General features: G+C 45.2%; 1 pseudogene; it reads right to left on the reverse strand.

Annotated features, from left to right (window-relative positions):
• Positions 1-18,935, reverse strand: part of LOC120047179 — a 95,339-nt pseudogene that overhangs the window by 21,723 nt on the left and 54,681 nt on the right.

Below are 18,935 nucleotides of genomic sequence, written 5' to 3' on the forward strand. Positions count from 1 at the left end.
GTGTATTATAACACAAACTTGTGCACCTATCCTCTACCCTACAGCTTTCAGATTGGACATTTATTTGAAGGGTCCTCATTCCATGGCTCTTTGCCCATTCTCAACTCCATGTGAATGGTTCTCTATATCATCAAGGCAGCATGAGGTGTGTGTGTGTGTGTGTGTGTGTGTGTGTGTGTGTGTGTGTGTGGGTGTGTGGGTGGGTGTGTTCCTATGGTTTCATAGACGTTATTATTGTTCACAGACAGGTAATAAAATATGACTATTTACAACCTTCCCTGGACTATCAAAGACAGGGCTTCACTTTTGTTTTCTCAGTGAGAAGATGAGGGAATGAGAGACCAGAGAGCTTGTTGGGGTTGTTTTTCCACAAAGAGAGAAACAGAGAGAAAAGAAAAAAAACGAAAGAGACAAAGTACAATAACGTTTCTCTCAAATTTCTATACTTCAATGATCTCACTTTTAAATTTAAATCAACATTGATCACATCGCACAGATCCATTGAGAGTGCAAACGCCATAACAAGCCAAGAATGACACCAGAACATCAAACAACCGCCCAGTTTCCCGCCACGTCCCTCCCTACAGTAGGTCCCTACACACCTTCCACCCAGCCCACCAAGGTCACTGGTTCATCCCATGAGTCTGGGTGGTCCGGTCTTGCTGCTCCAGACAGGGGGCTCAATTAGAGACACACCCTGCCAGAGAGACACCCAGCCTGGGATTACTAGGAGGGAAGTGCAGGCCTCACCATAGCTCCAGGCCTCCTGATAGAAACCTGGGAGTTGATCTCACAGGTTTAAAGTTGAACCCCCCTGTAACCAGTGCTTAGTAGTTCCAACCAGGCCCACCGAGAGCTGAGATAATGTGGCGTTGGCCTGGTCCAAATGTGATGGAGGTGGGGCCGCACACAAGAGAGAGATGTGTGACCAGGTGATGAAACACAGTATACGCCCCTACAGGGTTGCAGGTCTCTCAAACACACATCCTGTCCCCTCCAATGTCCCTTCCATGAATCTCTACCACACACTCCCCAGCTACAAATTACTACAACTGCACTGAGTACAAGAACACACAGCTGTGTGGTGGGACACAAGTTCAGAGAGATACTCGTCCTGCTCCAGCACACCGCTGGGCTTCACCCCAGCATACACTCTGAATCAAAACACACTAATATACCCTGACAAATGCATGCACACACACACACACACACACACACACACACACACACACACACACACACACACACACACACACACACACACTCGCAAAGAGAGAGACACTCTCCGCACACGGTCAAGACTCATTTAACATTTATCTTGGCTCTTTAGAAGTGAAAGAATTAATTGTTTCTGGCGTAAGTTAGCCTACAGGGCTAGTTTTGATATCACAGCTGGGAGTTGGAGGACTTCGCTTTGTGTGAATATACAAAGGGTTGTGTGTGAAAGCGAGTGTGTGTTTCAAACTCATTCAAGCTGTCCTCACTAGTCGAAGCACATGTTTTACACCGGGCGGAATGACCGGCTGGCCCTCTTGCTGAGTTCACTTGTTTTAAAAGACACACACGTACGCACGCACGCAGATGCGCCGTCTCGCACACACAAACACATATTCAAATGCTGTCTGTCTCTCATTCTCTTTCACAAAACAACAGACAAAGGTCAAAAGGTCCAAACCTGCAACACATCCACACAGACATGCATCCACATAGACATACAGTGTCAACAACATAGTGAAGTACAGAGCAGCAGTTTTTACACACAGACATACTAAAGTGCTTAGTGAGCATACTCGGACGATGCTCTGTCATTGGTCATTGGAATAGTGTGTGTCAGTGGACAGTATTTAGTCTCTCTCCATACGGTTTCCATATTTAGCCTCAGCCAGGCTAACTGAGGCCTCTAATCACACAGGACTTTTCTCTAGTCATTTTAGCACACACGCTCTCCTGGCATGTCATTAACAGCTCACACTCACCTCCCAGGCTGCACTCACACACACACACACGCACACATCATTTCATTCATAGACACGCGCACTATGTGCACACACATACTGCACATATAACCCCATGAATACAGGATGCACACTCTCTCTGTCCAGAAACTAAATACCACTTTGGGTGATCCCTATATTTTTGTTCCGTCTTCCCAAAGAGACACAGACCTGATTAGCAAGTCAACGCTTGAAACACGATAGTAGAAAACTAACAAGACAACTAAAATGTGCTCATGTTTCTTTATAGTGTTAAATCCCCCACTAATCAGAAAACGCATCAGCTTTTTATAATCCCTCGACTTGAAAGCTAGTTATTCACCCTAGTGAGATACTTGGATGTGTGTGTGTGTGTGTGTGTGTGTGTGTGTGTGTGTACTTGCTCAATCACTCATGCATTGTCTATCTGTTTGTGTGCGAGACAAAAACAAGGACATCAAATCTAAGCCAGACACAACATTGCAGATCCTGGCTACAAATTAGCATCAAACAGAGAGAGACACTGGAAAACACAAACCCAAACACCACTCCCAGACCAGAGGTTAGACAAGGTAAGGGACGATCAGTTTGGGGTACACCGCAGTATTTCCAGTGCCCATGGCCGCATGTTTTTGTTCTATCCTAGCATTTAACTAACCAATGGCTTCAGGATTAATTACGTGGCTGAATTAGATGAACTGGGCTAGAACAAAATTAATGTCCAACCTCTGGCATTCTTGAAGACCATAGATAAACATCTGTAGAGGATGAGAGGCTCTCCCTCTCCAACACGGCATCACAACAGACTTCATACAATCACTTTAATAAGGCAACGCTATAAGGTTCTCTCCCTCTCTCTCTCTCCCTTCCATCCTCTACTCTGTGATGGTTTGGTTTACATAAGTCCATATGACTTATCCCCTCCACTTAGCCCCGCGATCACGTTTCCTGAAAGTGGACTCTGCTGACATGTTTCTGACCCCTGAAATGGGGAGCGAGTGTGTGTGTGTGTGTGTGTGTGAGCTGGTTGGGCTCCACTGGGGCACATTAGCAAGGCTCTGACATGTGCAGAACTTTGTGGCTGGATTAATATTTAAATAAATCTATCAATATATCCATGTTGTGTGGAAGTCTCTGTGGAAATATATATCAAACATATATATGAATGACATAAAACAGAAATAGGCATTTACAGTCGCCTTGGGAGAAAGGGGGAGGCTAATTCAGAGAAACACTAGGATGCCAATAGTAGAGAGCGAAAGGAAGGGAAGGGGCAAGGGAGGGGATGTGAGGACTAGTGTGTGTGTGTGTGTGTGTGAGAGAGTGAGAGTGAGAGACATGAAAGTTAGTAAAATACCCCCTCAAATATTCACAGTCCACACACACAAACCTCCCAAGGGGTCACAGAGGAAGCCATACATTTGAAGCAGTCCAGACCAGTGACCCGAGTAACCAGTCTACCTTTGGCAGACACACACGCACAAACATATACACACACACACTAACACAAGCCAGCCATTAGATGGAAATTAGAGCCTTGGTCCTGGTCCCAGTGTAAATGACAATAATTGTGAGGTTTTGAGAGGTCTGGCAAATAGAGACCTGTAGCTGGATTACAAACACTACTAGAAGCATGATGCTAAAAATGCTAATGAAATGTCAATGTAAGAAATGCTAATGCTACCATAATGCTAACGAGGCTAATGATCATCATCAGTAAAATGACTGACCATTCCCCTCCTCCCTTTCTAATGCTAATCCCGAGGAATGCCACAGTGAGGGCATTGTCCTGCTACCGCTCCCCTCCCAACACACACATATAACCATGCATCACACACACTGACATTTATACGCATGCTCACAGACCTCGGCCATGTCTCGACATCCCTCAAACACAGCCCTATTTGCACGTTTGCTTTTCTCTCAATGGTCTTCTTTGAACAGGCCACGCTGAGTAAATAGAAAAAAAAAGAAAATGAAGGAGAGAAAAAACGAGGGGAACTCTGGGAATTTACTGCAACAAGATAAATATCCTAGCCGTGGCGTCGCGACACACACACGCCTTCTCCCACTGATTACAGAGTAAATATCTGTAATCTTATAAAAACGGGCATTGTCTGAGGGCGGAAGCGGCAGACACACTGCAAAGAGAGCGCAGCGGCAGGACATGTTGACTTTGGAGAAAGCGCTATTGGAGAAGTGATCAGTCACACACAAGTATGCACACACACATATTTACACAAGCAAACATACGCACAGATGCATGCACAAAAATGCAAAGGCACATACTGCACTGTACAAACATTATGCAGTACCTTTTCCATAATATAATTATGTGCAAGTCCACACACACTCACAAACACACGTTGCGATAGCAGTTAAGTCTATATCCTCAACAAATATGATTCAGATTATCACTCATGAATAAATGCTATGTAGTACATTTCCACCATTGGCCATAAGCCTGTTGGAATGCTGTGTGTGTGTGTGTGTGTGTGTGTCTGGGCTCATGAAACAGACACACCCATTCATTTCATGCACTGGGGCCAAAGAAGGTAAATCAGTAGAATTATCAACATGCAGTGTCGCGTGAACCAGGCTGCTGCAGCCAACGTACGTAGCAGTCTTTACAGACCACAGGGTTAGACTAACCTTTATACACACACACACACACACACACACACACACACACACACACACACACACACACACACACCTGCAACAAGTGATCAGCATCCAAAATCATAACCATAAACATACATGTTAAGCAACGGAATTGTCTCGTATGAGCAAAACACTTCAGTCAGTACAGGACAGTAATAGTGAGTTCCTCTGTCCCAGTAGATAAAGCCCCAGGCAGAGCATGTTTGTTGCTGTTTCTTTGTCCTCTGCCACTGTCTATCTCTCTGCTGTCTACAACAGGTCTCCCCAAGCTGGCAGACGGAGCCAGAGACAGATAGGGACTGTTTGTGTGTGTGTGTGTGTGTGTGTGTGTGTGTGTGTGTGTGTGTGTATATATATATATCTCAAGAGAATAAAATGCTGCTAGCCACTTGCACTGTGTGTGTGTGTGTGTGTGTGTGTGTGTGTGTGTGTGTGTGTGTGTGTGTGTGTGTGTGTGTGTGTGTGTGTGTGTGTGTGTGTGTGTGTGTGTGTCTCTCCCAGGAGAGAGGAAGGTGGTGTGGGTTCACATACTGTACAGAAGCACTTCGCTTTCATGACATCACTCATAATCCCTTGCGCTCCCTTAGGAAGTCAGTGAGGACTGTCGTGATGGAGCTAACAGGTACACAGGTGAATGAGGTAAGTCAACGAGGTAAATGAAGTACAGCTTTAACACAAGCGGTCTGTTGATACATATGTACATGGACTCATTTGGTAAATCATCTCTGTGTGCAAAATTCTGAAAAACACTATACACACACAGTTCAAATGTTTGATTAAGCACGCAGACACGCATACACACACAATCTACTGAAGGCTATCCAGCAGTATATATTTTCAGAAACACAGTCATTGACCCATTTCCAAAGCATCTCTGGTCCTGCCATTGAATTCCCGGAATCAAGAGGAGAGGGCCGTGACACGGAAAGCTGAGTGCTAGCTGAGCGAGAGAAAACACTGCTGGTGCCAACACTGGTGTGTGTGTGAGGTTTATACACTTCTACTTCAATGTCACACTTCAGTGTTAAAATGACTAAAATATAACACTTACGATATGGTAAAAAATATATATAATTTAATATAAACAGTGTATAGTGAGAGTGAGCGAAGTATGACTGGAGGACAAGGGCCTCCTGGAGATCAGGGGGTTTAGTGGTGCCTGGAGCCCAGCTCTGTGGGACAGACATCAGGGTGAGACATCCCCAAAAGACCCCAATAACGAGCCTCTGTGGGCCCGGGGATAATGAGCACCTGTGATGGAGGCGAGGGTGTGTGTGTATGCTCGTCTGTCCGTCCGTGCGTGCTTGCCGGTGTACAGGAGTGTGTGTGAGTGCTTCTCACTTTAATTACACCGTGTATATAATCACGTTAGCTGGTGGCTAACCTCTGAGAGGCTAATAACAAAGGACCAGTGGGAGAAGGCATGCTCCATTACAGTTTGGAATCCCCTCTCTACTCAGGCCGCTAAGAGCCACTCAGCAGACACAATGAGATTAGGGTTCTAAATCTGTGGAACACAGAGGAACACTGGGACTGTGGCATGTGCTAAGCCCTCCCTCGCTGAGGAGAGAAATGACATTCTTTAGCCGGAGAGGAAAAACTAACTTGGGGATAATGACATAGATGTAGAGTTGACAGAATGGACTGGGAAAATGGCCCGGTTTTGTTTAAGTGCAGGGAAAATGACATTGGGATAAAAAAAATCGAAAGCATAGAACGTACTGGAGAAATGATAGCCGTTGAGTGTAGTGAAGTGTAGGGAACCTGGATGAATTAAATTTTGTCATTATAGCACATGGAAATTACTCTGGTTTAATGGCATGCTGTAGAACTAGACTGTATAGAATAGCCTGGAAATGACACATTCCTTGATTAATAAAGCCCGAGGGGAAAGACAATGGGCTAATCTCTATTGGACTAATCTCTACGATACTTAGTGGGCCAGCCAATATGGCGAGCTAATTGAATGGCTGCTGTGTTCTTAGCAACAGAGTAGAATGAGAGAATGTGATGTGGTAAGCAACAAGGGACTGAACATTCTAAAATATCCAGACAGCCCCGAGAAAGCTGTTCAACTGGCTATCCTGCTATGTAGTTCTGTATGGTGATGTCCATCTATGTTCTAACAGGTGTTGCATAGTCACATGCAATGGCACAAAGAAACAGATTCTAAATGAAAACACCAGAACTGGATTGACTGACACTCCCTTGATTTCATCTCATGTGGTCATGAAGGAAAGGAGATGAGGGGAAGACAGGAATATTTCTCTGTCTCAGTTTCTTTTAGCCTCCCTCCCTCCCTCCCTCCCTCCCTCCCTCCCTCACTCCCTCACTCCCTCACTCGCTCTCTCCTCCTCAGTAATAGACCCAGACATATTTGTGATAAAAGTCCACCACACCCAGGGGAGTCCCACAGACAGAAGCATTACAAGTAGGTACAGTACTGTACACCCCAGATCTCCTCTAACCCCCATCTCTATCTGCCTTTGGGCAAACACCTGGGCCTTCTCCATAGGAACAGAGACGGAGGGTGGTGAGTGTGTGAGGGGATTGTGCAGACTGGCAGAGATGGGCTTTGCTGTGGCTCCTCTCAGGGATTTGACATTCTTAGATAAAGCACCCCAGTCCCACGCCCTCTCCTCTCTCCCGCCTGCTGTGTATGGCCTGAGGGGGCAGGAGACGACACACACACACCCACCCACCCGCCCATAATCAGTGTCCCAAATGGCACCCTATTGTTTAGTGCACTAAATAGGGAATAAGGTGTTTAATGCACTAAATAGGGAATAGGGTGCCATTTAGGACATACCCTAGTCTGTGTGGCATCCATTATTTTACATCATAGATATTTCTCTGAGTATCTGGTCACAGACACCACTTATGATACTAAACAGTGCCTACTCTAGATTGGGTGTAAGCAAACTTTTTGTGCCGCAATCTGCCAAAGCCTTTTCCATGACGACATTCAGCCAGAGGCTGATCTCTGTCTGGCCGAGCTCTGTCTGGCCTCTGCTCCATGTATGTATACAGTACAGAGGTGTGGGTCTCCAAGACCATTGATATTTCCTTCTCTTTCCATACTTTTTTAAAACATGGATTTAAATACTATATCAATATATTGTACATAGAAAAAGGTATTTATTTATGGGCCTTGCAATGAAAATGTTAAATCCTACAGGAGTACCCTGATATGCCCATCTTCAGACATTTTTACGAGACCACCATAAGAATGATCTCCCAACAGTAACAAGACTATCTCCACACAACACTGGTTTCCATATGACATCACATTTATAAAGACAGGCTTTTCCAGAGGCTTGACTGTGTCACACACACTCCTCTATATCAGTCACTATCTGTCCCCCACTCTTATACACACACATGCCTATATGTCAGTCAGCTATATGAAAGACAGTCATTCATTGATATGGTAGACATCCATAGAGGAGGGCCCCAGTGACTCCTAAATGTGCATGAGGGGTAGGCTGTCTGTTCATTTATCCTGTGTCTGTCTGTCTGTCTGTCTGTGTGTGTGTGTGTGTGTGTGTGTGTTTGAAGGCCAGTTTGAAAGGCAGTCTCTCAGGTGCGGTCTGTGTTTGCATAGCAGATGAAAGGTCAGGGGGACCTGAGGGAGTTCCTCTGTTTCTCCTTTTTTTCCTGACCCTGGGGTATTTTACTGAGGAAACACACATTTACACATCTCAATGGACACACACGCACGCACGCACGCACGCATATACACACACACACAGCGCTCAGAGAGAGCCCCAGTCATTTATTGCGAGGGCCTCACGTACACAGTGGGATCTGTGTTTAGCCGTGTTTAGCCATGTTTAGCCGTGTTTAGCGCTCCATTTGGGGACAGATAAATCAGCCGCTGTCTGAGAGAAGCCTCCATTACTGGAACGAGAGGCCCCCAAGCGGTCTGTCAGTCAAAACTAAAGCGTCCCACCTCCTGCTTTTGAACTGCTAATTACAGAGAGACTCCGCTCAACTCAAACTCAGCTCCCAGACAGCTAGCCCGCTAACGCTAACACGGTAGCCATTTTACCTGAGATAAACAGTAAATATTTTCTTTAAACGGCTTGCCGGGCTTTCCCCCTCACTCAGCCCACCCTCCTTCCCCTCTACATCCCCCCCACCCAGAAACATCTTTCCCGGTCCCGAGTGACAGCAGTGTGCTTTTGCTCAGAGTTCAACAGCAGAGGAGAAAAACAGGAATGCTAAGGCTAGGCTAAGATAGCCCTCTGGCTAACCTCTCCATACATGCCACAGATTAATCAAACAGAGAGTTAAAGGGTGAGCCAGGCTGAACTATAAACCGTGGGGCCAGGATGAGTAATGTTTTTTTAAGTAGTGAGAATAAAAAGTGGAGGAAACAGACACCTCTGGCCAGCTCACATACACATTATAGAGCAGGCCGCATCTGGCCTTCATGAATAAAATATAGGAGGAAGAGATGAGGAAATAATGAACAAAGGAAATATTATCCCCCTGTATATGAATGTACACTAGACCAGAAAAATCACACAGGCCTCTCACAGTATCTCTCTGTTCTCTCGATGACAAACAACATGCATTAATGAGGGCAAGTCTCCTAACCGACAGCCCAGCCTGACCACAGATAAGATGCATAATATTTACCAATCTGACATTTGACGATGCTGCACTTAGTTCATCCAAAGTACACATGTACCTCATCTACCACTTGCTGAGTCTCTGGGTCCACAGACTACTTTCTTGGTATCCATAATATTAGGCAAATTTGTAATTTGAGTGTACTATCCCTGACTCAGCACAATAAGACATGTACTGTAGCTAAAAACAACTTTTAACCCCACCATCATTTACAAACACATTTGGCATGTCAAAAGAGGAAGACTCTAGACTGACAACCCCTGTGAGTAATAAACCCCAACTAAAGCGCTGAGTTCGTGAGAACCACCATAGCTCACAGACCTTCAGAAGGGCCATATAACCCATACCCACCCAGAGATATGAATAATTAATTTGACGCGTGCATCACTCTTCCCAGTAGACCGTCGATATCGTCCATTATGTGGTGCGTGTATACATTACAGCACGTATAAAGTGTCAGAAACTTCCCGAATCAACGGTGGGTGGCAGGCGCTGGCGGGAAGCAGAGGCAGGAAGGGATGGACTGACTGACACCGGAGCACATTAGACAGACTAGCGAGTAATACTGCATAGAGAGAATCACTCAGGGCACTAGTAATGCTAAGGGAAAGGCAGCAGCGCTGGGAGAGCATCAACTAGCATTAGCGAAATAAAGAGACACTGATATATTAATAGCATTAGCTGGCACTGGGACATGCAGTGCATTTAGACTGATATCTGCTAAGAACAGTATTGTCAAAATGGTATACTTTAGAAACAAAAACATAATTTTAATATTCTAATATCTGAACGGATGTTAGTATTCGAATACTTGCGAGAGTATTCATATAGATGGAATTCAAATTATGGAATTAAGTTAGTTAAATGAGAAGGACCAATCTGCATATAGTTGTTGTAGATAAGGACAGAAAGCACAGCAATATTTCCTCAATTAATCTAGGTAGCGAGCTACCTACTGTAGCTGGCTAACATAGCTGGCTATCTTAGCTAGCTTCTTTACATCAATTTGATGCAGTCAAGACAGGCACTACCAGATGGAACGATAGATAAACTATGGCATCTATAAGTTCGTCTAATTAGCTTGAGCCTGTATGGCTACCCTCTCTCGCTCTGGTGTAAAACTCACCGGGAAGAGTGGCACCTCTCCTCCCAAGTCGTACCAGCTGCGCAGCAAGCAAGTTATCAAGTTTAATACAAACTATTTTAAACCCATGTATTTCGACTATCCGAATATCACCCCTAAAAACGTTCATGTTATTATTTGAATAGTGAAAGTATTTAAAAGTACCCATCCCTAATCATAGTAACCAAATGTAGCCTATTAATAGCTGGATATAGAGAAAAACATGCCAACCTAAAGGGCCTGTATGACCCCCAATGAATTTAAAAACTACACCATGTCCGGGCCAGTAGAAATTCAGTTCGGGACAGTAGATTTTTGGCCAACTGGCCCAAATCAGGCCAGTGAGAAAAAAAAGTGAATGTTGAACCCTTCGCCAGCAACAAAAGTTTAACACTGATCCCAGTTTGTAAGTTAAGTGTCCCTTTAAAACTGTACCAGTTTTGAACCTCATGGTGAGGGTATGAGTACACCTCGTAGTGGACCTTATGGGGAGTGGATCTACAGTGTGAGCTCTGCACGGTTCTACTCAGATAGGAGTAATGGTTAAGTACTGACACATTAAATATCTAATGATGTCATGATGTCACCCACTCCCAGAGCCGTAAGAGAGCTAATGAACAGCGTTAAAGAGTGCCTCACCAAACGAGCCCCTACTGTAAACAGTGACGGCAAGGGACCATCACTTTTCAACGTCAGACAGTCTACACCACTCAAAATTCACACACGCACTCACAAACGCGCGCTCACACACACAAAACTAATACAGTAATCCACACACAGTTGGAACTCATCAGCCGACACACACACACATCATCACACACTCACAATGGGAACTTCAAATCAAGGCAAACACACACACTATAATGACACCACAAACACACTGACCCACACTCCCAACACACACTCCCAACCATACAGAAGTTTGTAAATGAGGTTTCTTTGTTTAATCATAATTTAAAAAGGAAGGCTCTAGCATCAATCACCCTGACCTCAGAACCTGAGAAAAACACTGAGAGAGAATGTACACACACACACACACACACACAGCAAGAAAGAGACACAAATGCTCCCACATTCTTATTACAGCCCGTCTCCCGAGTTAGTAAATAATGTCTAATCGGGCGATAAGGCGCCCCTAGACGACAGAGATGATGGGTGATGGGTGTGTATGTGTGTCTGTGCGCATGTATACACTACCGGTCAAAAGTTTTAGAACACCTACTCATTCAAGGGTTTTTCTTTATTTTAGTATTTTCTACATTGTAGAATAATAGCGAAGACATCAAAACTATGAAATAACACATATAGAATCACGTAGTAACCAAAAAAGTGATTCTTCAAATAGCCACCCTTTGCCTTGACAGCTTTGCACACCCTTGGCATTCTCTCAACCAGCTTCACCTGGAATGCTTCTCCAACAGTCTTGAAGGAGATCCCACATATGCTCAGCACTTGTTGGCTGCATTTCCTTCACTCTGCGGTCCGACTCATCCCAAACCATCTCAATTTGGTTGAGGTCGGGGGATTGTGGAGGCCAGGTCATCTGATGCAGCGCTCCATCACTCTCCTTCTTGGTAAAATAGCCATTACACAGCCTGGAGATGTGTTGGGTTATTGTCCTGTTGAAAAACTAATTATAGTCCCACTAAGCGCAAACCAGATGGGATGGCGTGTCGCTGCAGAATGCTGTGGAACCCATGCTGGTTAAGTGTGTCTTGAATTCTAAATAAATCACAGACAGTGTCACCAGCAAAGCACCCCCACACCATAACACCTCCTCCTCCATGCTTTACGGTGGGAAATACACAAGCGGAGATAATTCGTTCACACACACCGCGTCTCACAAAGAGAAAATCTCCAATTTGGACTCCAGATAAAAGGACAAATTTCCACCGTGTCTTATGTTCATTGCTCGTGTTTCTTGGCCCAAGCAAGTCTTCTTCTTATTGGTGTCCTGTGGTAGTGTTTTTTTTTGCAGCAATTTTACCATGAAGGCCTGATTCACACAGTCTCCTCTGAACAGTTGATGTTGAGATGTGTCTGTTACTTGAACTTTGTGAAGCATTTATTTGGGCTGCAATTTCTGAGGCTGGTTACTCAACTGAACTTATCCTCTGCAGCAGAGGTAACTCTGGGTCTTCCATTCCTGTGACGGTCCTCATGAGAGCCAGTTTCATCATAGTACTTGAAGGTTTTTGCGTCTTGAAGAAACTTTCAAAGTTCTTGAAATTTTCAGTATTGACTGACCTTAAAGTAATGATGGTCTGTTGTTTCACTTTGCTTATTTGAGCTGTTCTCGCCATAATATGGACTTGGTCTTTTACCAAATAGGGCTATCTTCTGTATACCCCCCCACCTTGTCACAACACAACTGATTGGCTCAAATGCATTAAGAAGGAAAGAAATTCCACAAATTAACTTTTAACAAGCCACAACTGGTAATTGAAATGCATTCCAGGTGACTACTTCATGAAGCTGGTTGAGAGAATGCCAAGAGTGTGCAAAGCTGTCATCAAGGCAAAGGGTGGCTATTTGAAGAATATCAAATATATTTTGATTTGTTTAACACTATTTTGGTTACTACATGATTCCATGTGTTATTATTCTAGTTTTGATGTCTTCACTATTATTCTACAATGTAGAAAATAGTAAAAAACAAAGAAAAACCCTTGAATGAGTAGGTGTTCTAAAACCTTTGACCGGTAGTGTATGTCTTTGTGTTTATGTGCTTACAGTATATGTGTATGTGCGCCTGCATAAGCATGGGTGTGTATGTTTGTGTATTCCTGTCTGTGTGTGTGGTCATGGCATTGTGTGTGTGTATTCCTGTGTGTGTGTGGTTATGGAAGTTTGTTTGACTGCTATAAGTATACCACACGGTGGGAGCTAGCACCTCAATAGCAGCAGGAAGTGCATAAATCAGCAGTGTAGGCCCATCACTCTATAAATCAACACTAGTGCACTCATTACTCTGTGTGTGTGTGTGCGTGTGCGTGTGCGTGTGTGTGTGTGTAAATCACCATACGGTGTGAGGTAGGGAAAAATCAACACCTCCAAAAAAAAGAGAGGGAAGAAGGGAGGGGAGAGACTCTCCTTTCATCATGTTTCTAAATGCTATATGCATGCCTGAGAGTGTCCTGGTCTACTGTGTGTGTGTCTGACCTGGCGGTAGGTGCCCTCCATCAGTGTGTCTAGGTTCTGTAGGGTGGCGGGGGTCTTGTCTTTGAAGCGGGTCAGTACTTCTCTGCACTCACACGCAGCTACACGCACGCACACACGCACAAAACATGTTTTTCTAACACTGCAGACAAAAGCTGCACCTACAAACACAACACATGAATGTGTGTGTGACAGTGTGCCTGTGTTCAACACACACCTCAAAGTGGTAGTGGACAGTCTCAAAGTACTCAGCCAGAGGTATAGGGCCTGCAAAGCTGATTCTGAAGTCTTTGACTCCATGCTTGGCAAAGTGGCGGTCGAAGCGCTGCACCAGCTCCTTAGCCACCAGCCAGATGTCCTCGAAACTCTCACTCTGGATAAGGTTGGGCTCTGAAGAGGGTAGAAGGGGGGGTGTGTAGAGAAAGCTCAACTCCACATCAACCAAGTGCTAGAGGATGCGGCGTGTGTGTACTCACGGGAGGTCTTGGAGGCCATTACAGTGACTCTGGGCCCTGAGAGGAAGTGGAAGGACAGAGCGTTTCCCTCCTTGTCCTCAGACTTCTCCAGAAAGTCTACAACACAGAGAGGGACATTTAGTGAGAACAATAGGAACTAGAGTCCATTGGTTAAGGGTACAGATATCTGTCAGGTATATGGCACATAAATTAAAACAGTCCCCTGAAACACCACAATAACCCATTATTCACACACAGACTTAACGTTCTCATGGACCAGTACAGTGTGGACTCTAGTGGTGGGATGTCAGGCAGAGATATGGTATGGGTTCCCTACCACACACACTCTGTCTGAGGTTCTCAGGGGCCAGTATAGTGGGGTCTCCATCGGTGGGATGTCAGACAGAGATATGGCAGCTTATCTCTCCTCAGGACGCCAGCCAAGGTGAACAGAGCACATCACATTGTTCTTTATCTGCCCACAGAGCAGCGCATGCACACACACACACACACACACAATCTTCATGCATCTAATCTGGGACAGGGGTCCTGTGTAGTAGGAGACGCCATGCCCAGGTCCAGATAATGACTGATAGTCAGAGCTACTTCCCAGGGCTGAGACCTGCTCACCAACAGCAGGTAGACTAGATTCCCACACACACTATCAACAGCATCAATACATACCACTCACTCTCCATTCCAGGGAAAATACATGCCACTCACTTTCGTGCAGTTGACACTATCGAAGACAAGCAGACTTAAAACTTAACCACTATTCTCACGGAACACCACTCGCCCACTATCCCTGGGTGTACAGGGAACCAGTGGAGAACAGGTCATGTAGATATCTATGGTACAGACCAGGTTCTGGGGTGACTCAGGTAGATCTCTATGGTCTGTTACCTGGGAAGACCTCGCTGAGGTTGACGGGCGGTTTGTTGGTATCCACGGTGATCTTGTACTTGGCGTTCTTGGAGGGGGCGGAGAGGCAGCAGACCAGATGGAGGGGCAGGGAGAACTTACACTGGGCCACCCTCGCGATGCCTGAGAGGGTGAATGTGAGGAGGAGGTTTTGTGAAACGTGCAGCTCCTTAAAAATTGGAGAGACAAATCTTTTAATGAGTCAATGTGCTCTATCACGGGTGCGTGTGTGGTTAAGACACGGCTCTGATGGAACGATTAATAGAATTTTCAAGAATCCTCTCTAATAGCTCAGACACACCGGTAGGATTGTCAAACGTTTACCTGCCGACAGTACTTAGCACCTCTGAACAGAGTGTCGGCAGTCAATCTCTTTTGAGTTCACACAGCAAAGACCTTGAAGTCGTTAGCCTTGTTTAAATACTCCAAACCAGAAGGGGGCAGTAGCATTGTTTGGCAATGCATGTCTGTGTGTGTTGCTTATGGTTTCCAATGTTAGCTAGCTAGCTAGCTGCGTTAATGTTGCTATTTTTGTAGAAATCCCTTGTTAATACTAGCCAGATGGCCACAGCTAGATAACTACCTAGCAATTCACTCTCCATAATCCCATACTGCCAGTGCCAGCCCATAGCCAAATGCTTAGCTAACTAGCTAACGTTAGCATATTGCTAGCTAGCACAACATAGCTAGCTAGCCTAGGACACTGCAGTAACTGTGCAGCTAACACAGGCAACTGTTTCATGGAAACTAATCCATTGTTATTTAATTATAATGTCAATACTAGCTACAGTGGTTTGCATTGCGTCTGTGCACTTAGCTAGCTGCCATGCCATAGCCTACATTGCATTTGAAGTGTGACTGGCTTATGACATTTAACCATGGATGTAGGGAGAAAATGCCCTCTTTTTTCCTTTTTTCTTGTCATTCCTGTTGGCTGTGATAAGTACCTATTGGCAGTCTATCGGAAATGAGATTCTCTGCTTAAGAGGTGTTCGCTTCAAAATATCCCCAAAGGCAAATTACATCTGATAGAAAATCCCCTTAAAAACACCTTTCCTTCAGACATTTCCTCTTTAAAACCCATCACATTCAATAACATGATTGAGATCATTTCATGCATATTCACTACACTGAAGCCAATCTGTGAGTGAGACTCAACACAAACATCTCAAATAACCGAGTTGTGGATGTTTTTGGAGGATCTCTGGTTAAGGGAACTCCTAAAACAGCACTGGGGAGCATTACAGGCCGAGGTACCCAACCATAACTCTTCCAGAGTTGGCTGACGATGCTGAGCTGGCTAGAACCCTGGCTGGAATAACAGAGAGAGACCGAGAGAGAGCAAGAGACTGCTCAGGGGGAAATTCCCTTTTTACTCTGTTTTCCATCCTTTCACAAGAGAGAAAAGAGAAATAGGGAAAAGTTTGGGAAAGGTGATAAAGAGAGAGAGATTAATAGAAAGACAGACGGAAAGGGAAGGAAAGAGAGAAAAAGCTTTCAAGCCGAGGCATAGTGCAAGAGTCGCTCGCTCTCGAGGAAGAGAGCTGAGGGAAAGAATGAAGAAGAGAACGCGCAGGGTCTTTTCCAGGCCCATCACTAGCCAGTGAGAGTATAATCCTTCCCTGTTATGTCTGGCCAGGTAACCTAAGCCGTGTACTGTAGGGGCTTTACATCGCCCTGGCTCATGTAGCAGCAACCACTAACATAATGGTGCAAAATCACAGCCTTAGGGACTCAGAGTATAGACACGGTGTTCTCCCTACCTCCCTCTCTTCAGTTATCCTTCCCTCGCTTCTTTTCCCCCCCTTTTCTTTTCTCCCTCTTTCTTTCTTCGTCTCTCACTCTAACCTTCTCTTCCTCTCTCTTTTTTAGTCATTGTGTTTTTCTGTAGAGTAACCTGTAGATGTGGCTTTTTAAAAGCATCTTCAAACTGTGCAAACTCATATTGAGGCTACTGAAGGGTGTCGAATCGAGAGGACGTTTGACCACAGTCACACTGTTGGCCCATAGACTCCTAGAATATTAACGTGATGGTTAAACAATCTTCAAATGCTTTCAAATGGGCAACTAAACCCAATTGCTGCAGGATCAGCTAAATTAAATGTCCTGCCATCAATGAGGGGTGTGGTCGAAAGAAACGGGGGGGGGGGGGGGGGACTGACTGAAGTTGAGGGAAAGAGCTGGAGGGAGAAAAGAAAGGAGTGAGAAGTAGGGAATGATAGCAAGAGAGAAGACGGAGACCAGAAAGAACTAGGGGAAACATTTTTCCCCTCTCAGGTTCCCAGCCGCCATTGACTAGTCGGCACTCTCTAAAGACAAACAGTGTGTGTGTGTGGTTAGGAAGAGGGGGACGCCCTGCCTGTAAATCTAAACTGGTCCCACCTCTTCACACACCGTATCCCAGACACCCCGTGTATTCTCAGGCTGCCACGGCAGAGTTACGACCCTCACTCGCCACAATGATTTACCTGCATGGGCTGTGTGTGTGTATTATGTCTCACCTGAGCTGTCATTGTTGCCCTCTGTTGGCCAACTCGTGGTTGACACACCTGACCTCACTATGGGGTCACTGGTAGATATGAGGCCTATGAGGGTTTCTGTAGTAGTTATGAGAGTGGGCTACTTTTCTCCAAAGTATGTAATATTATTTTCCCTAAAATCTTTGCTTTTAAGCATACACACAGCAACATGTGCTGTCAATCATCCTCTCTCAATGGATAATGGAACTAGTCTGGAATCTCAGCAGCCCGATTACACCAGCACTAGTCATACTGCATGATATCTCACTGAGTGTGTGTTAAGTCTCTCTGACCACTCTGTTTATTTGACCTCAGGGCGACTGTAAGGGATCCCGTTCATTGTGCAGCTGCAATGATGTCATCGATGCGATGAAACGTGTGTGTATGTGTGTGTGTGTGTGTCACTGATCAAAAGGGAGGACATCTACTGTATCAGAGCACAGACAGAGGCACGGACAGACAGAAATAAACACACGCTACTCAGAACTAGACACCCAACTATTTAGCCGTAACATGTAGCCTGTGTGTGTGTGTGTGTGGTGAGTACATGCAAGTGCATAAGTGTCTGCATGTGTACGTGGCGTGCCCATGTGTACAGTATGTGTAACCAAAACTGTGTATGTGAAACTGTGTGTGTGTGTGTGTGCACGCGTGTCTCTCTCTAGCGATATCGAGTTACGGGGGAACATAAACAGTGGGCTGTGGGCTCTTCCTGTGTTTCCCAGAGCAGAGCCCAGTCTACTTACCTGCAGGGTTGAGCTCTTTCATATGGGCCAGCAGCAGAGCAGGAGAAACACAAACACAACACAGTCACTTTAAAGGGCCCTGGCCCAGGGCACGTAAACACTGGAGCCTACTCATTCACTTTACACACACCCCCGCCCCCTTTCAATCCCTCCCTTCATCCCTCCCTCACTACTTCGTCCACCGCTTTAGTCTCTCCCCTCGTTTCCTTCCGTCTCTCTCCCTCCTCTGTTCCACCTCTCTCGTCTCCCTGTTCTCTTCCTCTCATCTCTCTGGAAAGTGGAGTCCTCCCCTCACGTCTTCTCCTTTATCTGCACCAAATGAAGACCTGGACGGGTGAAAGTAGACTCCTGTTGATGCACCCCATCTGCACATAAGTCATCTCAGTCACTGTCTGTCTCTTTTATTAAATGTGTTCTCAGAAGTCAAAAGCTCCACCTAGACACAGACAGCAGGCTTGAGACCGACAATAGACAATGAGACAGACAGAATAACAGAACAGACCTTCTAGGCTTAAGTACCAGACTGACAGAATACAGACAGTCTAAAAACAGAGACATCGACTACTGTAGCTACAGACGGCCAAGAATAACCGACAACCAGTCAAACGCATTCAGCTTAACATCAATTCAGGAGACAAAATGGTTCTAGTCAGCAAAACCCATTATCAGCCAGCTGTGGACTGATTCATTCTATAATGATTCAATTTTAAAAAAGGTGCACATTCTTCAAAAAATAA

The sequence above is a fragment of the Salvelinus namaycush genome, chromosome 5 (assembly GCF_016432855.1).
Source record: "Salvelinus namaycush isolate Seneca chromosome 5, SaNama_1.0, whole genome shotgun sequence".
In the NCBI taxonomy this organism is placed as follows: Eukaryota; Metazoa; Chordata; class Actinopteri; order Salmoniformes; family Salmonidae; genus Salvelinus; species Salvelinus namaycush.